Source organism: Zea mays, chromosome 2, assembly GCF_902167145.1.
Source record: "Zea mays cultivar B73 chromosome 2, Zm-B73-REFERENCE-NAM-5.0, whole genome shotgun sequence".
Lineage (NCBI taxonomy): Eukaryota > Viridiplantae > Streptophyta > Magnoliopsida > Poales > Poaceae > Zea > Zea mays.
In genome coordinates, this window is record NC_050097.1 from 171,691,805 (window position 1) to 171,714,770 (window position 22,966).

The 22,966-nt window shown below is 46.0% G+C and overlaps 1 pseudogene; it reads left to right on the forward strand.

The window, feature by feature from the left end:
- Nucleotides 1-3,675: 3,675 nt before the first annotated feature.
- Nucleotides 3,676-22,665, forward strand: LOC109944328 (uncharacterized; annotated as a pseudogene).
- The last annotated feature ends 301 nt before the right edge of the window (nt 22,666-22,966 follow it).

The window sequence follows — 22,966 nt, forward strand, 5'->3', positions numbered from 1 at the left end:
GCCCGACCAAAATGTACACCTATACTTTGCAGGACGATATAAAAAACTTTAGGCCAAAATTGGCCGCTATTTTATTGTCTTCGGATTTGAACAAGAGAAAGGGATGTCTGTTATATAAAAGTAATACAAACAAAATTACATAAGACAATGAGACTGACTCCAGTGATGTTGAGGTTTTAGAACCGTCATCAAATCCTAACAAGAGGAAACGAAGCCCTCAGATTAGCCCCGAAGATGATCCTATAATATTATATTTTGAAGAAATATGTGCCAAAGAAGAGAATGATGTCACCCCTACTCCAACCTCTATTGATGGGTGTGGCAATGACTCTTTAATGATTGGTCTTTCCACCAAGGATATGTCTGTGACAAAAGCTGATACGATAGAGTTTCTATACGATTATATCATGGCAATTCAAGATGGCACAATTTTAGAGTAAGTTCCTCATATTTTATTTATTTATTTAATAGTAAAGTTAAGTGTATTATTCAGATATAATTGAATATTTGTTATATAAAGTTGCTATACAGGGCTAAATGGGTCCGAAGCTTCAAACCATACTTTATAGATTTGGCTGTCAAGACACTACATGAATTGTTAAATGTGAATAAAGATGTGCCTATAGATTGTTTTAACATGGTTGTTCGAATTCTTGCCCATAATGAACCGAAGAGGTTGTCTATTGTAAAATGAAAGATTACAAAACACTATATGGACCTGCATTTCTGTGTAAGTTTGTTATTTAAATATTGTTAATGCATGTATGATATTATCTTATATTTATTTCTTTATTTATTATATTGTTATATTTTCTCTAGGAAATGTGTGGTTTTCACGAAGAAGCGAATTCTTATAAGGATCCTAGCGCGATAGAGTTGGCAGAAACATTAAATAATTGGCCTTAAATGAATTATTACATCACACTTTGCAAATTTGTAAGTCAGACTCCTTTGATCTATATAGTTAAATTGTACGAACATAGAATGCTAATGTCTCATGGTTTGCAGGTTCTTATGCCATGAAGATACTCTACATGCTATGTGTTTTTCGTTATTAATCATGCAAACAAATATGTGTCTGTGTTTAATTTTACACCTACTCCATAATGGTGCAACGATATACCACTAAAAAGATTTTGGGAAGCTATTCCTCTTATTTCGAAAAAAAATATAAGGCCGCATATTGTGTCAAACGTACCGGATGGTCACATGATATTTATATGTGGCGACATTCAATTCGACCTGATGCTCCAATCGACTTAAAAGGGTAATTACTTACAAATATTATGTCATATATATATAGATGTTATGTTTATAATTTCATAATATAAAAAAGTTGATAACTTTTTTTGGTCATTTTGCTCTACACATTATAGAGTGGTGGGACAGTGGTTTAAAAGCGCAACTTAGCATAGTGAGAATAATAGCATATATGTAATTTGTAGTTGAGGATAATATTGCTGATAACATTTTTTACATGATGGTGCGACTCTGCGTAGGAATTTATTTATTGATCTGTTGATATACGAGGGGAACACATATTGATTTAACATTCCTAGAAATATACAAGAGTACCTTAATCATATTATGGAAAAAAACTAGATTAAATAGACAGTTATGATTATGTTTATTTTATATTTATTGATTTAAATATCTAAACTATGACATTCTATGAAAGATCATTCTTGAATTTTTACCATTAAATGGTCTTATTAAATCTTATATAATACACTGCTAGGTCACTGCCCGTGTGCTGCAGGGCCGAGTTTCACTTTGATGTCATCCGAGACGGCTCGTGGATGTTGTCATCCATCCCATAACTGTATAACATATATATATATAAGTTATCGAGATATTATATGTTCCCGTTGCAACTCACGGGCACTGACTATATGGAACACATACACACTAACACAGACATATGGTTATTTTGTTTTTGTCAAAATTTAATTACGGGGAAAGAAGACTAAATTTGCTCGAGGTCTGTTAACAATAGTGTCTAGTAATTTCCAACCTGCAAACAAATACATATCTGTATAAGCATACATATACGTATAGCAGTCAATATAATTTCCATCCTGCGTTTTGTTACACACACAGCAATCGGTTCCCTAGCTATCTACTATATCCACCACACCACATCCACCCGGCCAGCAGCGAATGGAAGCGCTGATCCAGCAGAACACTTGAGAGAGACGCAGAAGAAGAGATGTAGAGCTCAAGTACAGCGCTAGACAGCAGATCAGCTGGTAAGGACGGCGGCGTGGGGCGACGGCGGTGGCGCAGCAGCCACGGCGGCGTGGGGCGACGGCGGTGGCGCAGCAGCCATCGGTGGTGGTGGTGGGGACGCGAAGGGGAGGCTCCGGAGGACGAGGAAGCGAACACGGCGCGGCAGGATGCGCCGCGGCGCCGCGGATGAGAGCAGGCGCTCCACGGCGCGTGCCACCGCCGTCGTGTACTCCTCCAGTAGCTCCGCCATGATCGCCACGAGTATCATCTCTCCTCAGGATGGCGCGGCAACAACACGACGGTGTCTGTCTGTCTTGACTTCTGCGAGTATACACTGGCTGAGGTCTGACTGACCTTCCTCGCTTCCTTTATTACTGTTCTCTCACACCTCTGCTCTGCCTCTTCTTTCTTTCAAAAAAGCGAGGTCTCGTTGTATTGTATGGATTCCCTACAGCAGTAGTAGTCCATTGTTGCAGTTAATAACGGTGAGCTTATCCGGATTCAGGAGCTGTGACGTGGTGGGCGATGGAGGGCGTTCTGCTGCGGATTGAGTAGTATAGATCTTTGTCCGTTCGGTGGTCCCACCCACTCAGCAGTGGCGGAGGACAGTGAAAGCCAAGGTGGGCCATGCCTACGTTTGTGCTTTTGCTCGGTGCAGTTTAATCTCTACTACTTATCTATACTACTTCTTAAGTACATAACGTAGACGTCCACAGCTGTCCATAGCGCACGTTCTGCCTCCCGTGCTCACAACCGCGCCCCTTGTGCATAAAATGAGGCTGCAGTGCCTTCCCCTGCTGCCTCCTGCTCCTGCCTTCCATAATATCCATGCGGCGCCTTCTATGGAGAGAGCGCCAAATCCGACACCACCATCTACGTCGATCCAAATCCGCCCTTCCATCTTCGGTGCCGAGACGAAAATGGACGGCAATCCCATCCTTCGGCGGCCCTGCGTCAGCCACGCAGCCATGGCCGCGGAGAGTTGCCACCTGTGCGGCCTCTCGTGTTTCGCGCGGTCCTGCATCCCGCCGACCCCGCCCGCCACGATGAAGCTCTCGGTCCCTGTCCCCTTCACGCCCCCCCGACGCCGAGGATCCTGAGCCCGAACCCCCATCGCGAGACTCCCCGACGAGCTCCTATTAGATATCCTCACCTACGTGCCCCGCGCCTCGCTCCCGCCGCTCCCCGCCGTCTGCCGCCGCTTCGCCTCGCTCCTCGCGTCCCAGGCATTCCTGTAGCTCCATCGCGCGAGTGGCCGCCTCTGCCCATGGCTCCTCACCGTCTCCTCCTCCTCCTCCGCCCGCGTGCTGCTCCTCCACCTCCACGCCTCCGCCTCCGCGTCCTCGCTCGAGGTCGTCGCGCTGCCCCTACCCACGCGCTGCGGCGGCGCCACGTTCGCGCACGCGCGCGCCGTGGCGATGGGGCGGCACGTGTACCTGGTCGAATATGGCAGCTGTGGCTCCGGCGGCTTGCAAGGGAAAACGAAAGCGGCACCTCTCCGAGGACGACGTCTGGCTCCTCCTCCACAGGTGCCCCCGTCCTCCCCCAGCCCGTCCTCCTGTTCTCTCCCTGGGCGGCTGGCTTTCATCTAGGGTTTTACTTCACCGCATCACTTGCAGCCCTTCTCCCCCTGCAGGTACCATCCAGGGACGATCCTGACAGCGCTGCAAAAGGTGGCGCGGCACGCGGATGGCCGGCGCATCGACTGGAGGGCGGTGGTGGCGAACTCGACCATGGGGATCACCTCCGTCCGCAAGTACCAGATGCTCTAGCGCCACTTCGCCTATCATCACGACATAGACGAGAGCGTCGATGCCGATGACCAGCCTCTGGTTTGTAATCCTACCTACTACTCAAAACCTAGATCTTGCTGCCCCTTTCGTATCGGCTTGCAAGGCGTTAATTATCTGGATTCCTATAGTGGTGATTGTTTGGATCTTAGGGTTGCACGCACAGGAATTTAGTTTTTCTTGTGTTGGGTGCTCCTTCGGTAATTGGTGCTACATTTTTTATGTTCAACTTCTTTGACAATGGTAGGACGATGACAGTGACCTAGAACTGGAGCTTGAACCCGATCCCAACTTGACCAAGGAAACTTTATGTGAGGCCTCTGCATTAGCCAAGGTATCACTTGTTTGGAAAGCATATGTGAGAGCACCTAGAGGGGGGGGTGAATAGGTGATCCTGTGAAAACTTAACCTTATAGCCACAAAAACTTGTTAAGTGTTAGCACAATAATTGCCAAGTGGCTAGAAAGGAGTCTCAACAAAACACAATACCACAAGAGATCAAACACAGAGATGACACAGTGGTTTATCCCGTGGTTCGGCCAAGACCAACGCTTGCCTACTCCACGTTGTGGCGTCCCAATGGACAAGGGTTGCAATCAACCCCTCTCAAGCGGTCCAAAGACCAACTTGAATACCACGGTGTTTTGCTTTGCCTTTCAATATTCCGTTTGCGAGGAATCTCCACAACTTGGAGCCTCTCGCCCTTACACTTAAGATTCACAAAGAAATACGGAGTAAGGGAGAAACTAGCAACGCACACTAGACTCAAAATCAGAGCAACAACACGCACACAAGTCGCAACAAGAGCTCGCAACACAACTCAATGAGTTCACAACTCAACAAGAGCTCTAGATGCTATCACAATGAACCAAATGCGTGGAATCGATGTCTTGGTGCTTAGGAATGTTGTAGGAATACTTGGTGTACTCCTCCATGCGCCTAGGGGTCCCTTTTATAGCCCCAAGGCAGCTAGGAGCCGTTGAGAACAATTCTGGAAGGCCATCCTTGCCTTCTGTCGTCGGGCGCACCGGACAGTCCGGTGCACACCGGACACTGTCCGGTGCCCGATTTCCTTCCTTAAACAGCGCAGCCGACCGTTGCAGATGCGGGAGCTGTTGGCGCACCGGACATGTCCGGTGCACACCGGACAGTCCGGTGCTGAAAGGGAAATGTGTCTTTGGGCCATTTCTAAGTATTTTGGTGATTGAGTGCCAACACAAGTACTTAAATGTGAATCTATGCCCATGGATGAACAAAGTGCAAATCAAGAGCTAAGGTATGTTTCTAAGTCTTAGTACATTGGTTTTATGTACTAATATACTTGTCTAAGTATCAGAAACAGGAAGAAGAAGAAAAGAGGAGAGTTGGCTGTGTACAGCCAAGAGGTTGTTTCGGTCTGGGGCACTGGACTGTCCGGTGGTGCACCGGACAGTGTCCGGTGCGCCAGGCAGCCTCGAGCGAAGTGGCCGCTCTCGGGAATTTGCCAACGACGTACGGCTAAAATTCACCGGACTGTCCGGTGTGCACCGGACTGTCCGGTGAGCCAACGGTCGGCCGGGCCAACGGTCGGCCGCGGAATCTGCGCGCAACACGTGGCCGGGCCAACGGTCGGAAGGGGGCACCGGACATGTCCGGTGCGCCAACGGCTCCTAGATCTGCAACGGTCAACTGCACTGTTTAAGGAAGGAAATCGGGCACCGGACAGTGTCCGGTGTGCACCGGACTGTCCGGTGCGCCCGACGACAGAAGGCAAGGACAGCCTTCCTGGTTTGTTCTCAACGGCTCCTAGCTGCCTTGGGGCTATAAAAGGGACCCCTAGGCGCATGGAGGAGTAATACCAAGCACTCCTACAACATTTCTAAGCACCAAGACATCGATCTCGCGCATTCGTTTCATTGTGATAGCATATAGAGCTCTTGTGGAGTTGTGAACTCTTTGAGTTGTGTTGCGGGCTCTTGTTGCGACTTGTGTGCGTGTTGTTGCTCTGATCTTTTGAAGTCTTATGTGCGTTGCTCATTTCCCCTTGCTCTGTGTTTCTTTGTGAACTTCAATTGTAAGGGCGAGAGGCTCCAAGTTGTGGAGATTCCTCGCAAACGGGATTGAGAAAAAGCAAGCAAAACACCGTGGTATTCAAGTGGGTCTTCGGACCGCTTGAGAGGGGTTGATTGCAACCCTCGTCCGTTGGGACGCCACAACGTGGAGTAGGCAAGCGTTGGTCTTGGCCGAACCACGGGATAAACCACTGTGTCATCTCTGTGATTGATCTCTTGTGGTATTGTGTCTTGTTGAGACTCCTTTCTAGCCACTTGGCAATAATTGTGCTAACACTTAACAAGTTTTTGTGGCTATAAGTTTAAGTTTTCATAGGATCACCTATTCACCCCCCCCTCTAGGTGCTCTCAATTGGTATCGGAGCCGTTCTCTTCACGAAGGGACTAACCGCCCGAAGAGATGGATCCTAAAGGGAAGGGAATAGTGATCAACGACAAGGAAAAGGAGTCCTTCGTCAACGAGCCAAGGGATGACAAGTCCAACGACTCGGGCTCGGGCCACAGACGCAAAGATGGGAAGAAGAAGAAGACAAGACGCATCAAGGAGATCGTCTACTACGACAGCGATGAGTCTACTTCCTCCCAAAAGGACGACGACCACAACGAATACGAGAGAAAGAAACCGGTCAATTCGAACTTTTCTTTTGATTACTCTCATATTCCTCAAAGTACTAATGCTCATTTATTATCTATTCCACTTGGTAAACCTCCTCATTTTGATGGAGAGGACTACGGATTTTGGAGTCACAAAATGCGTAGTCACTTGTTCTCTCTCCATCCTAGCATATGGGAGATTGTAGAAAATGGAATGCACTTTGATAGTACGGATAGTTCCATGTTTATTAATGAACAGATTCATAAAAATGCACAAGCTACTACTGTGTTGCTAGCCTCTTTGTGCAGGGACGAGTACCATAAGGTGAGCGGCTTGGACAATGCCAAGCAGATCTGGGACACCCTCAAGATCTCTCATGAGGGGAACGATATCACCTTACTCACCAAGATGGAGTTGGTGGAGGGCGAGCTTGGACGGTTCGCAATGATAAGGGGCGAGGAGCCAACTCAAACATACAACCGGCTCAAGACCCTTATCAACAAAATAAGGAGCTATGGAAGCACGCGATGGACGGATCACAACGTCGTCCGCCTAATGCTAAGGTCCTTTACTGTTCTTGATCCTCATTTGGTGAACAATATTCGTGAAAATCCTAGGTACACCAAGATGTCGCCCGAAGAAGTACTTGGGAAATTCGTTAGCGGGCGAATGATGATCAAGGAGGCAAGATACGTGGACGACGCCTTGAATGGTCCGATCAACGAGCCGCAACCCCTTGCTCTCAAGGCAACAAGGAGCAAGGAGGCGCTACCGAGCAAGGTGGCGCAAGTTGAGGCGGCTGGGCTAAATAATGAGGAGATGGCCCTCATCATTAAGCGCTTCAAGACGGCGCTTAAAGGACGCAAGGGACAGCCAAGCAAGACCAAAGCCAAGGGGAAGCGCTCGTGCTTCAAATGCGGTAAGATTGGTCATTTTATTGCTAACTGTCCCGACAATGATAGTGACCAGGAACACGGGAGCAAGAGAGAAAAGAAGAAGCATTACAAGAAGGCCAAGGGCGAGGCACATATCGGAAAGGAGTGGGATTCGGATTGCTCCTCCTCCGACTCCGACAATGAAGGACTCGCCGCCACTGCCTTCAACAAGTCATCTCTCTTCCCCAACGAGCGTCACACATGCCTTATGGCAAGGGAGAAGAAGGTAAGTAATCAAAACAATGTCACTTATGATTCTTCTAGTGATGATGAGTCTAGTGATGAAGAAATAGATTACTCTAGTTTGTTCAAGGGAATGGATAGAACTAAAGTAGATAAGATTAATGAATTGATCGATGCCTTGAATGAAAAGGATAGACTCTTAGAAAAACAAGAGGATCTTTTATATGAAGAGCATGACAAATTTGTAGAGGCTCAAAAATCTTATGCTTTAGAAGTTAAAAGAAATGAAGTGCTTTCTAGTGAATTATCTTCTTGTCATGAAACCATTGCTACTTTAAAGAGTGTTAATGATGACTTAAATGCTAAACTAGAAGTAGCTAGTGAATCTAAATCTTGTGTAGAACATGTTGAGATTTGCACTAGGTGTAAAGATTTCGATGTTGATGCTTGTAGTGATCATTTAGTTTCAATTTCCAAATTAACTGAGGAATTGGCTAGTCTTAATGCCCAACTTAAGACTAGCAAGAATGAATTTGATAAACTAAAATTTGCAAGGGATGCCTACACGATCGGTAGACACCCCTCAATTAAGGATGGACTTGGCTACAAAAGGGAAGCCAAGAACTTGACAAGCCATAAGGCTCCCATCTCCGCCAAGGAGAAAGGGAAGGCCCCTATGGCTAGTAGTGTGCAAAAGAACCATGCTTTTATGTACTATGATAGAACACAACCTAGAAATGCTTATAGGAGTTGTAATGCATATAATGCCTTTGATTCTCATGCCATGTTTGCTTCTAGCTCTTCTTATGTGCATGATAGAAATGTTGGTAGGAGAAATGATGTTCATAATATGCCTAGGAGAAATGTTGTTGATGTTCCTAGGAAAGTAAATGAACCTTCTACAATATATCATGCTTTGAATGCTTCCTTTGCAATTTGTAGAAAGGATAGGAAAATAGTTGCTAGGAAGTTAGGGGCAAAATGCAAGGGAGACAAAACTTGCATTTGGGTCCCTAAGGATATTTGCACTAACCTTGTAGGACCCAACATGAGTTGGGTACCTAAGACCCAAGCCTAAATTTGCCTTGCAGGTTTATGCATCCGGGGGTTCAAGCTGGATTATTGATAGCGGATGCACAAACCATATGACGGGGGAGAAGAAGATGTTCACCTCCTACGTCAAGAATAAGGATTCCCAAGATTCAATTATATTCGGTGATGGGAATCAAGGCAAGGTAAAAGGGTTAGGTAAAATTGCAATTTCTAATGAGCACTCCATATCTAATGTGTTTTTAGTAGAGTCTCTTGGATATAATTTGCTATCTGTTAGTCAATTATGCAATATGGGATATAACTGTCTATTTACAAATGTAGATGTGTTTGTCTTTAGAAGAAGTGATGGTTCACTAGCTTTTAAGGGTGTATTAGACGGCAAACTTTATTTAGTTGATTTTGCAAAAGAAGAGGCCGGTCTAGATGCATGCTTAATAGCTAAGACTAGCATGGGCTGGCTGTGGCATCGCCGCTTAGCACATGTGGGGATGAGGAACCTTCACAAGCTTCTAAAGGGAGAACACGTGATAGGTTTGACTAACATGCAATTCGAAAAAGATAGACCTTGTGCAGCTTGTCAAGCAGGTAAACAAGTGGGAGGAGCGCATCACAGCAAGAATGTGATGACCACTTCAAGACCCCTGGAGCTGCTGCATATGGACCTCTTCGGACCCGTCGCCTATCTGAGCATAGGAGGAAGTAAGTATGGTCTAGTTATTGTTGATGACTTTTCCCGCTTCACTTGGGTGTTCTTTTTGCAGGATAAGTCTGAAACCCAAGGGACCCTCAAGCGCTTCCTCAGGAGAGCTCAAAATGAGTTTGAGCTCAAGGTGAAGAAGATAAGGAGCGACAACGGGTCCGAGTTCAAGAACCTTCAAGTGGAGGAGTTCCTTGAGGAGGAAGGGATCAAGCACGAGTTCTCCACTCCCTACACACCACAGCAAAATGGTGTGGTAGAGAGGAAGAACAGGACGCTAATCGATATGGCGAGGACGATGCTTGGAGAATTCAAGACCCCCGAGTGTTTCTGGTCGGAAGCCGTGAACACGGCTTGCCACGCCATCAACAGGGTCTACCTTCATCGTCTCCTCAAGAAGACTTCGTATGAGCTACTAACCGGTAACAAACCCAATGTATCTTACTTTCGTGTATTTGGGAGCAAGTGCTACATTCTAGTAAAGAAGGGTAGAAATTCTAAGTTTGCTCCCAAAGCTGTATAAGGGTTTTTGTTAGGTTATGACTCAAATACAAAGGCGTATAGAGTCTTCAACAAATCATCGGGTTTGGTTGAAGTCTCTAGCGACGTTGTATTTGATGAGACTAATGGCTCTCCAAGAGAGCAAGTTGTTGATTGTGATGATGTAGATGAAGAAGATGTTCCGACGGCCGCTATACGAACCATGGCGATTGGAGAAGTGCGGCCACAGGAACAATATGAACGAGATAAACCTTCTTCCTCAACAACGGTGCATCCCCCACCTCAAGATGATGAACAGGTTCATCAAAAGGAGGCGTGTGATCAAGGGGGAGAACAAGATGTTCACGTGATGGAGGAAGAAGCGCAACCGGCACCTCCAACCCAAGTTCGAGCGATGATTCAAAGGGATCATCTCGTCGACCAAATTCTGGGTGACATTAGCAAGGGAGTAACTACTCGATCTCGATTAGTTAATTTTTGTGAGCATTACTCCTTTGTCTCTTCTATTGAGCCTTTCAGGGTAGAAGAGGCCTTGCTAGATCCGGACTGGGTGTTGGCCATGCAGGAGGAACTCAACAACTTCAAGCGCAATGAAGTTTGGACTCTGGTGCCTCGTCCCAAGCAGAATGTTGTGGGAACCAAGTGGGTGTTCCGCAACAAACAAGACGAGCACGGAGTGGTGACACGGAACAAGGCTCGACTTGTGGCAAAAGGTTATGCCCAAGTCGCAGGTTTGGACTTTGAGGAGACTTTTGCTCCTGTGGCAAGGCTAGAGTCCATTCGTATCTTGCTAGCATATGTCACTCACCATTCTTTCAGGTTGTTCCAAATGGATGTGAAGAGCGCTTTCCTCAACGGGCCAATCAAGGAGGAGGTGTACGTGGAGCAACCCCCTGGCTTCGAGGATGAACGGTACCCCGACCACGTGTGTAAGCTCTCTAAGGCGCTCTATGGACTTAAGCAAGCCCCAAGAGCATGGTATGAATGCCTTAGAGATTTCTTAATTGCTAATGCTTTCGAGGTTGGGAAAGCCGATCCAACTCTTTTCACTAAGACTTGTGACGGTGATCTCTTTGTGTGCCAAATTTATGTAGATGACATCATATTTGGTTCTACTAATAAAAGGTCTTGTGAAGAGTTTAGCAGGGTGATGACGCAGAAATTCGAGATGTCAATGATGGGCGAGTTGAACTACTTCCTTGGGTTCCAAGTGAAGCAACTCAAGGACGGCACCTTCATCTCTCAAACGAAGTACACGCAAGACCTGCTGAAGCGGTTTGGGATGAAGGACGCCAAGCCCGCAAAGACTCCGATGGGAACCGACGGGCACATCGACCTCAACAAAGGAGGTAAGTCCGTTGATCAAAAGGCATACCGGTCAATGATAGGTTCATTACTTTATTTATGTGCTAGTAGACCGGACATTATGCTTAGCGTATGCATGTGTGCTAGATTTCAATCCGATCCTAAGGAGTGTCACTTAGTGGCGGTGAAGCGAATCCTTAGATATTTGGTTGCTACGCCTTGCTTCGGGCTCTGGTATCCAAAGGGGTCTACCTTTGACTTGATTGGATATTCAGACTCTGACTATGCTGGATGTAAGGTCGATAGGAAGAGTACATCGGGGACGTGCCAATTCTTAGGAAGGTCCCTGGTGTCATGGAACTCTAAGAAACAAACTTCCGTTGCCCTATCCACCGCTGAGGCCGAGTATGTTGTCGCAGGACAGTGTTGCGCGCAACTACTTTGGATGAGGCAAACCCTCAGGGACTTTGGCTACAATCTGAGCAAAGTCCCACTCCTATGTGATAATGAGAGTGCTATCCGCATGGCGGAAAATCCTGTTGAGCACAGCCGCACAAAGCACATAGACATCCGGCATCACTTTTTGAGAGACCACCAGCAAAAGGGAGATATCGAAGTGTTTCATGTTAGCACCGAGAACCAGCTAGCCGATATCTTTACCAAGCCTCTAGATGAGAAGACCTTTTGCAGGCTGCGTAGTGAGCTAAATGTCTTAGATTCGCGGAACTTGGATTGAATTGTAGCATACATGTGTTTATGCCTTATGATCATGTTCCTGTTTGCATTTTGTTGCTTATTGTGGTGCTCAAGTTGTACAAACATTCCCTGGACCTCACAAGTCCTTGTGTAAGTGATGCACATATTTAGGGGGAGTTGTGTTACAACTTGACCCTCTGAGACTAACCATATGCTTGAGTTTGCGTTATTTAGTCTCGAAGGAGAATTGAAAGGGAAAAGGTGGACTTGGACCATGAAAGACTTCCACTGCACTCCGATGAGAGGGTAACTTATTCCAAGTCCATCTCATGAACTCTTATTGCCTATTTGCTCTTAATTGAAGAATTTGGTGAGGCAATGGGGTTAAGAGGGCCAAGATTGATCCCGTTTTGGTGCTTGATGCCAAAGGGGGACAAAATAAAGGCCAAAGCGATAAATGGATCAACTACCACTTGAGATATTTTGAAAATAGTAGAATAGAGCTTTTTGTTTTGTCAAAACTCTTGCATTGTCTCTTTTGTCAAAAGTTGGCCTCTTGCGGGGAGAAGTGTTGATCATGGGAAAAAGGGGGAGTTTTTGGAATCTTGAATTAATTTTCTTTGGAAAACCTCTCTTTATGTCTCTACAAGTGGATTTGACTTAGAGATAGGATTTTGAGTTTGATTTGCAAAAACAAACCAAGTGGTGGCAAAGGATGATCCATATATGCCAAATTGAATCAAAATGAATTTGAGTTTTTATTTGAAGTGATATTGCACTTGTTCTAGTTGCTTTATGTTGTGTTGGCATAAATCACCAAAAAGGGGGAGATTGAAAGGGAAATGTGTCTTTGGGCCATTTCTAAGTATTTTGGTGATTGAGTGCCAACACAAGTACTTAAATGTGAATCTATGCCCATGGATGAACAAAGTGCAAATCAAGAGCTAAGGTATGTTTCTAAGTCTTAGTACATTGGTTTTATGTACTAATATACTTGTCTAAGTATCAGAAACAGGAAGAAGAAGAAAAGAGGAGAGTTGGCTGTGTACAGCCAAGAGGCTGTTTCGGTCTGGGGCACCGGACTGTCCGGTGGTGCACCGGACAGTGTCCGGTGCGCCAGGCAGCCTCGAGCGAAGTGGCCGCTCTCGGGAATTCACCAACGACGTACGGCTAAAATTCACCGAACTGTCCGGTGTGCACCGGACTGTCCGGTGAGCCAACGGTCGGCCGGGCCAACGGTCGGCCGCGGAATCTGCGCGCGACACGTGGCCGGGCCAACGGTCGGAAGGGGGCACCGGACTGTCCGGTGTGCACCGGACATGTCCGGTGCGCCAACGGCTCCTAGATCTGCAACGGTCAACTGCGCTGTTTAAGGAAGGAAATCGGGCACCGGACAGTGTCCGGTGTGCACCGGACTGTCCGGTGCGCCCGACGACAGAAGGCAAGGACAGCCTTCCTGGTTTGTTCTCAACGGCTCCTAGCTGCCTTGGGGCTATAAAAGGGACCCCTAGGCGCATGGAGGAGTAATACCAAGCACTCCTACAACATTTCTAAGCACCAAGACATCGATCTCGCGCATTCGTTTCATTGTGATAGCATATAGAGCTCTTGTGGAGTTGTGAACTCTTTGAGTTGTGTTGAGGGCTCTTGTTGCGACTTGTGTGCGTGTTGTTGCTTTGATCTTTTGAAGTCTTGTGTGCGTTGCTCATTTCCCCTTGCTCTGTGTTTCTTTGTGAACTTCAATTGTAAGGGCGAGAGGCTCCAAGTTGTGGAGATTCCTCGCAAACGGGATTGAGAAAAAGCAAGCAAAACACCGTGGTATTCAAGTGGGTCTTCGGACCGCTTGAGAGGGGTTGATTGCAACCCTCGTCCGTTGGGACGCCACAACGTGGAGTAGGCAAGCGTTTGTCTTGGCCGAACCACGGGATAAACCACTGTGTCATCTCTGTGATTGATCTCTTGTGGTATTGTGTCTTGTTGAGACTCCTTTCTAGCCACTTGGCAATAATTGTGCTAACACTTAACAAGTTTTTGTGGCTATAAGTTTAAGTTTTCACAGGATCACCTATTCACCCCCCCCCCTCTAGGTGCTCTCAGGTGCCCCCTTCTAGCCGTTGGCTCGGCCACGTGTCCCGCGCAGATCGCGCGGCCGACCGTTGGCCCGGCCGACCGTTGCCTCACCGGACAGTCCGGTGCACACCGGACAGTCCGGTGAATTTTAGCCGTACGCTTTTGGCAAATTCCCGAGAGCGGCTTCTTCGCCCGAGGCAGCCTGGCGCACCGGACACTGTCCGGTGCACCACCGGACAGTCCGGTGCCCCAGACCGAAACAGCCTCTTGGCTGTATACAGCCAACTCTTCTCTTTCCTTCTTCTTTCTGTTTCAGATACTTAGACAAGTATATTAGTACACAAAACCAATGTACTAAGACTTAGAAACATACCTTTGCTCTTGATTTGCACTTTGTTCATCCATGGGCATAGATTCACATTTAAGCACTTGTGTTGGCACTCAATCACCAAAATACTTTAGAAATGGCCCAAGGGCACATTTCCCTTTCAATCTCCCCCTTTTTGGTGATTTATGCCAACACAACATAAAGCAACTAGAACAAGTGCAATATCACTTCAAATGAAAATGAATTTGAGTTTTATTCAATTTTGGCATATATGGATCATCCTTTGCCACCACTTGGTTTGTTTTTGCAAATCAAACTCAAATCTCTATCTCTAAGTCAAACACACATGTTGAAGCACAAAGAGAGTCATTCCAAAAGAGATTGATCAAAGATTTCAAAAACTCCCCCTTTTTCCCATAATAACTACTTCTCCCCACAAGAGGCCAACTTTTGACAAAAGAGACAACAAAAGAGTTTTGACAAACCCCTTTTTCCCATAATAACTACTTCTCCCCACAAGAGGCCAACTTTTGACAAAAGAGACAACAAAAGAGTTTTGACAAACCAAAAGCTCTACTCTACTATTTTCAAATCTCTCAAGTGGTAGCTGATCCATCTATTGCAAAAGCTCTACTCTACTATTTTCAAATCTCTCAAGTGGTAGCTGATCCATCTATTGCTTTGGCCTTTATTTTCTCCCCCTTTGGCATCAAGCACCAAAACGGGATCAATCTTGGCCCTTTAACCCCATTGCCTCACCAAAATCTTCAATTAAGAGCAAATAGGCAATAAGAGTCTAAAGATGAACTTGGAATAAGTTACCCTCTCATCGGAGTGCAGTGGAAGTCTTTCATGGTCCAAGTCCACCTTTTCCCTTTCAATTCTCCTTCGAGACTAAATAACGCAAACTCAAGCATATGGTTAGTCTCAAAAGGGTCAAGTTGTAACACAACTCCCCCTAAATATGTGCATCACTTACACAAGGACTTGTGAGGTCCAGGGAATGTTTGTACAACTTGAGCACCACAATAAGCAACAAAATGCAAAAAGGAACATGATCATAAGGCATAAACACATGTATGCTACACTTCAATCCAAGTTCCGCGAATCTAAGACATTTAGCTCACTACGCAGCCTGCAAAAGGTCTTCTCATCTAGAGGCTTGGTAAAGATATCGGCTAGCTGGTTCTTGGTGCTAACATGAAACACTTCGATATCTCCCTTTTGCTGGTGGTCTCTCAAAAAGTGATGCCGGATGTCTATGTGCTTTGTGCGGCTGTGCTCAACAGGATTCTCCGCCATGCGGATAGCACTCTCATTATCACATAGGAGTGGGACTTTGCTCAGATTGTAGCCAAAGTCCCGGAGGGTTTGCCTCATCCAAAGTAGTTGCGCGCAACACTGTCCTGCGGCAACATACTCGGCCTCAGCGGTGGATAGGGCAACGGAAGTTTGTTTCTTAGAGTTCCACGACACCAGGGACCTTCCTAAGAATTGGCACGTCCCCGATGTACTCTTCCTATCGACCTTACATCCAGCATAGTCGGAATCTGAGTATCCAACCAAGTCAAAGGTAGACCCCTTTGGATACCAGAGCCCGAAGCAAGGCGTAGCAACCAAATATCTAAGAATTCGCTTCACCGCCACTAAGTGACACTCCTTAGGATCGGATTGAAATCTAGCACACATGCATACGCTAAGCATAATATCCGGTCTACTAGCACATAAATAAAGTAAAGACCCTATCATTGACCGGTATGCTTTTTGATCAACGGACTTACCTCCTTTGTTGAGGTCGGTGTGTCCGTCGGTCCCCATCGGAGTCTTTGTGGGCTTGGCGTCCTTCATCCCAAACCGCTTCAGCAAGTCTTGCGTGTACTTCGTTTGGGAGATGAAGGTGCCGTCCTTGAGTTGCTTCACTTGGAACCCAAGGAAGTAGTTCAACTCGCCCATCATCGACATCTCGAATTTCTGCGTCATCACCCTGCTAAACTCTTCACAAGACTTTTGGTTAGTAGAACCAAATATTATGTCATCGACATAAATTTGGCACACAAACAAATCACCATCACATGTCTTAGTAAACAGAGTTGGATCGGCTTTCCCAACCTTGAAAGCATTAGCAATTAAAAAGTCTCTAAGGCATTCATACCATGCTCTTGGGGCTTGCTTAAGTCCATAGAGCGCCTTAGAGAGCTTACACACGTGGTCGGGGTACCGTTCATCCTCGAAGCCAGGGGGTTGCTCCACGTACACCTCCTCCTTGATTGGCCCATTGAGGAAAGCGCTCTTCACATCCATTTGGTACAACCTGAAAGAATGGTGAGTGGCATATGCTAGCAAGATACGAATGGACTCTAGCCTAGCTACAGGAGCAAAGGTCTCCTCAAAGTCCAAACCTGCGACTTGGGCATAACCTTTTGCCACAAGTCGAGCCTTGTTCCTTGTCACCACTCCGTGCTCGTCTTGTTTGTTGTGAAACACCCACTTGGTTCCCACAACATTTTGCTTAGGACGAGGCACCAGTGTCCAAACTTCATTGCGCTTGAAGTTGTTGAGTTCCTCCTGCATGGCCAACACCCAGTCCGGATCTAGCAAGGCCTCTTCTACCCTGAAAGGCTCAATAGAAGAGACAAAGGAGTAATGCTCACAAAAATTAACTAATCGAGATCGAGTAGTTACTCCCTTGCTAATATCACCTAGAATTTGGTCGACGGGATGATCCCTTTGAATCATCGCTCGAACTTGGGTTGGAGGTGCCGGTTGCGCTTCTTCCTCCATCACGTGAACATCTTGTGCTCCCCCTTGATCACACGCCTCCTTTTGATGAACCTGTTCATCATCTTGAGGTGAGGGATGCACCATTGTTGAGGAAGAAGGTTGATCTCGTTCATCTTGTTCCTGTGGCCGCACTTCTCCAATCGCCATGGTTCGTATAGCGGCTGTCGGAACATCTTCTTCATCTACATCATCACAATCAACAACTTGCTCTCTTGGAGAGCCATTAGTCTCATCAAATACAACGTCGCTAGAGACTTCAACCAGACCCGATGATTTGTTGAAGACTCTATACGCCTTTGTATTTGAGTCATAACCTAACAAAAACCCTTCTACAGCTTTGGGAGCGAACTTAGAATTTCTACCCTTCTTCACTAGAATGTAGCACTTGCTCCCAAATACACGAAAGTAAGATACATTGGGTTTGTTACCGGTTAGTAGCTCATATGAGGTCTTCTTGAGGAGGCGATGAAGGTAGACCCTGTTGATGGCGTGGCAAGCCGTGTTCACGGCTTCCGTCCAAAAGCACTCGGGGGTCTTGAACTCTCCTAGCATCGTCCTCGCCATATCGATGAGCGTCCTGTTCTTCCTTTCTACCACACCATTTTGTTGTGGTGTGTAGGGAGCGGAGAACTCGTGCTTGATTCCTTCTTCCTCAAGGAACTCCTCCACTTGAAGGTTCTTGAATTCGGACCCGTTGTCGCTCCTTATCTTCTTCACCTTGAGCTCAAACTCATTTTGAGCTCTCCTGAGGAAGCGCTTGAGGGTCCCTTGGGTTTCAGACTTATCCTGCAAAAAGAACACACAAGTGAAGCAGGAAAAGTCATCAACAATAACTAAACCATACTTACTTCCTCCTATGCTTAGATAGGCGACGGGTCCGAAGAGATCCATATGTAGCAGCTCCAGGGGCCTTGATGTGGTCATCACATTCTTGCTGTGATGTGCTCCTCCCACCTGTTTACCTGCTTGACATGCTGCACAAGGTCTATCTTTTTCGAATTGCACATTAGTCAAACCTATCACGTGTTCTCCCTTTAGAAGCTTGTGAAGGTTCTTCATCCCCACATGTGCTAAGCGGCGATGCCACAGCCAGCCCATGCTAGTCTTAGCTATTAAGCATGCATCTAGACCGGCCTCCTCTTTTGCAAAATCAACTAAATAAAGTTTGTCATCTAATACACCCTTAAAAGCTAGTGAACCATCACTTCTTCTAAAGACAGACACATCTACATTTGTGAATAGACAGTTATATCCCATATTGCATAATTGACTAACCGATAGCAAATTATATCCAAGAGACTCTACTAAAAACACATTAGAGATAGAGTGCTCATTAGAAATTGCAATTTTACCTAACCCTTTTACCTTGCCTTGATTTCCATCACCGAATATAATTGAATCTTGGGAATCCTTATTCTTGACGTAGGAGGTGAACATCTTCTTCTCCCTCGTCATATGGTTTGTGCATCCGCTGTCAATAATCCAGCTTGAACCCCCGGATGCATAAACCTGCAAGGCAAATTTAGGCTTGGGACTTAGGTACCCAACTCTTGTTGGGTCCTACAAGGTTAGTCACAATTGTCTTAGGGACCCAAATGCAAGTTTTGTCTCCCTTGCATTTTGCCCCTAACTTCCTAGCAACTATTTTCCTATCCTTTCTACAAATAGCAAAGGAAGCATTTAAAGCACAATAAATTGTAGAATGTTCATTCACTACTTTCCTAGGAGCATGAATAATATTCTTTCTAGGCACATGATGAGTAGCATTTCTCCTAGACATATTTCTACCATGCATATAGGAAGAACTAGACGCAAACATGGCATGAGAGTCAAAATCATCATAAGCATTATAGTTCCTATAAGCATTTCTAGTTTGTCTCCTATCATGATACATAAAAGCATGGTTCTTTTGCACACTACTAGCCATAGGGGCCTTCCCTTTCTCCTTGGCGGGAATGGGAGCCTTATGGCTTGTTAAGTTCTTGGCTTCTCTCTTGAAGCCAAGTCCATCCTTAATTGAGGGGTGTCTACCAACCGTGTAGGCATCCCTAGCAAATTTTAGTTTTTCAAAATCACTTTTGCTAGTCTTAAGTTGGGCATTAAGACTAGCTACCTCTTCATTTAGTTTAGAAATGCACGCTAGGTGTTCACTATAAGCATCAAAGTTAATATCTTTACACCTAGTGCACGTTATAGCATTTTCTACACAAGAGGTAGATTTACTAGCAATCTCTAACTTAGCGTTCATATCATCATTAATGCTCCTTAATTTAGAAATTGTCTCATGGCAAGAAGATAATTCACAAGAAAGCATTTCATTTCTTTTAACTTCTAGAGCATGAGATCTTTGAGCTTCTACAAATTTATCATGCTCTTCATACAATAAATCCTCTTGTTTCTCTAAGAGTTTATCCTTCTCATTCAATGCATCAATCAATTCATTGATTTTATCAATTTTATTTCTATCCAATCCCTTGAATAAGCATGAGTAATCTATCTCATCATCATCACTAGATTCATCATCACTAGAGGAATCATAAGTAGTACCGTCTCGAGTACATACCTTCTTTTCCTTTGCCATGAGGCATGTGTGACGCTCGTTCGGGAAGAGGGATGACTTGTTGAAGGCGGTGGCGGCGAGTCCTTCATTGTCAGAGTCGGAGGAGGAACAATCCGAGTCCCACTCCTTTCCTAGATGTGCCTCGCCCTTGGCCTTCTTGTAATTTTTCTTCTTTTCCCTCTTGCTCCCGTGTTCCTGGTCACTTTCATTTTCGGGACAGTTAGCAATAAAATGACCAATCTTACCACATTTGAAGCATGAGCGCTTCCCTTTTGTCTTGGTCTTGCTTGGCTGCCCCGTGTGACCCTTAAGCACCGACTTGAAGCGTTTGATGATGAGAGCCATCTCTTCATCATTAAGTCCGGCCGCCTCAATTTGTGCCACCTTGCTAGGTAGCGCCTCCTTGCTTCTTGTTGCTTTGAGAGCAAGAGGTTGCGGCTCATTGATCGGTCCATTCAAGGCGTCGTCCACGTACCTTGCTTCCTTAATCATCATTCGCCCGCTGACGAATTTTCCTAGGACTTCTTCGGGCGACATTTTGGTGTACCTGGGATTCTCACGAATATTATTCACCAAATGAGGATCAAGAATGGTAAAGGACCTTAGTAATAGTCGGACGACATCATGGTCCGTCCATCGCGTGCTTCCATAGCTCCTTATTTTGTTGATGAGGGTCTTGAGCCGGTTGTATGTTTGGGTTGGCTCCTCGCCCCTTATCATTGCAAACCTTCCAAGTTCGCCCTCCACCAACTCCATTTTAGTGAGCATGGTGATGTCGTTTCCCTCGTGAGAAATCTTGAGGGTGTCCCATATTTGCTTGGCGTTGTCCAATCCACTCACCTTGTTGTACTCGTCCCTGCACAAAGAGGCTAGCAACACAGTAGTAGCTTGTGCATTTTTATGAATCTGTTCATTAATAAACATAGGGCTATCCGAGCTATCAAACTTCATTCCATTCTCTATAATCTCCCATATGCTTGGATGGAGAGAGAATAGATGACTACGCATTTTGTGACTCCAAAATCCGTAGTCCTCCCCATCAAAGTGTGGAGGTTTGCCAAGAGGAATGGAAAGCAAATGCGAATTCGAACTATGTGGAATACGAGAATAATCAAATGAAAAATTCGAATTGACCGTCTTCCTGTAGTCGTTGTCGTCGTCCTTTTGGGAGGAGGAAGATTCGTCGCTGTCGTAGTAGACAATTTCCTTGATGCGCCTTGTCTTCTTCTTCCTCCCGTCTTTTCTTTTGTGGCCCGAGCCTGAGTCGGTGGGCTTGTCATTATTGAGCTCGTTGACGAAGGTCTCCTTCTCCTTGTCGTTGATCACCATCCCCTTGCCCTTAGGATCCATCTCTTCGGGCGGTTAGTCCCTTTCTTGAAGAGAACGGCTCTGATACCAATTGAGAGCACCTAGAGGGGGGGTGAATAGGTGATCCTGTGAAAACTTAACCTTATAGCCACAAAAACTTGTTAAGTGTTAGCACAATAATTGCCAAGTGGCTAGAAAGGAGTCTCAACAAAACACAATACCACAAGAGATCAAACACAGAGATGACACAGTGGTTTATCCCGTGGTTCGGCCAAGACCAACGCTTGCCTACTCCACGTTGTGGCGTCCCAATGGACAAGGGTTGCAATCAACCCCTCTCAAGCGGTCCAAAGACCAACTTGAATACCACGGTGTTTTGCTTTGCCTTTCAATATCCCGTTTGCGAGGAATCTCCACAACTTGGAGCCTCTCGCCCTTACACTTAAGATTCACAAAGAAATACGGAGTAAGGGAGAAACTAGCAACGCACACTAGACTCAAAATCAGAGCAACAACACGCACACAAGTTGCAACAAGAGCTCGCAACACAACTCAATGAGTTCACAACTCAACAAGAGCTCTAGATGCTATCACAATGAACCAAATGCGTGGAATCGATGTCTTGGTGCTTAGGAATGTTGTAGGAATACTTGGTGTACTCCTCCATGCGCCTAGGGGTCCCTTTTATAGCCCCAAGGCAGCTAGGAGCCGTTGAGAACAATTCTGGAAGGCCATCCTTGCCTTTTGTCGTCGGGCGCACCGGACAGTCCGGTGCACACCGGACACTGTCCGGTGCACACCGGACACTGTCCGGTGCCCAATTTCCTTCCTTAAACAGCGCAGCCGACCGTTGCAGATGCGGGAGCCGTTGGCGCACCGGACATGTCCGGTGCACACCGGACAGTCCGGTGCCCCCTTCTAGCCGTTGGCTCGGCCACGTGTCCCGCGCAGATCGCGCGGCCGACCGTTGGCCCGGCCGACCGTTGCCTCACCGGACAGTCCGGTGCACACCGGACAGTCCGGTGAATTTTAGCCGTACGCTGTCGCAAATTCCCGAGAGCGGCTTCTTCGCCCGAGGCAGCCTGGCGCACCGGACACTGTCCGGTGCACCACCGGACAGTCCGGTGCCCCAGACCGAAACAGCCTCTTGGCTGTATACAGCCAACTCTTCTCTTTCCTTCTTCTTTCTGTTTCAGATACTTAGACAAGTATATTAGTACACAAAACCAATGTACTAAGACTTAGAAACATACCTTTGCTCTTGATTTGCACTTTGTTCATCCATGGGCATAGATTCACATTTAAGCACTTGTGTTGGCACTCAATCACCAAAATACTTTAGAAATGGCCCAAGGGCACATTTCCCTTTCAATATGGTAGGATGGTCATTTGATTTTAGAATTTATGATGCCAAATCTTGTTTAGTTCTTGTTTTCATTTAATTGAATTCGATGCTCTAAAATATCCAGGAAAGAGAGGCACCTGCTTGTGTAGCATTTGCTCTGCCATTTTTCAACACCTTATTTTACCATGATCAAGTATCCAGAAGTGTTTTGGCTCTATACACTTATTCAGTACTGTAGAGGCTAGAACACTGTTCCTTTATCTAAAAAAAACTATCCAGAAGTGTTGCACTGTTGTGATTGGCTTGCTCAAACAAATCTTTTACTGCAATCTTATCCAGAATGATTACAAAAGCCCCACTTGATTCCATCAAACTTAATGCAATGTTTTGAAATTCAAATACCAAGAACAAATCTTAAATCTAGAGGCAGCTTTGTGGTAGTTGGAGAGAACTGGAGTCTGTTGGGCAAGGGTGGAATGCACGGATCATGACTCCCAGTAGGTGGCAATGATGCCTGTCAGCAAGAGTCATGGCAGTTT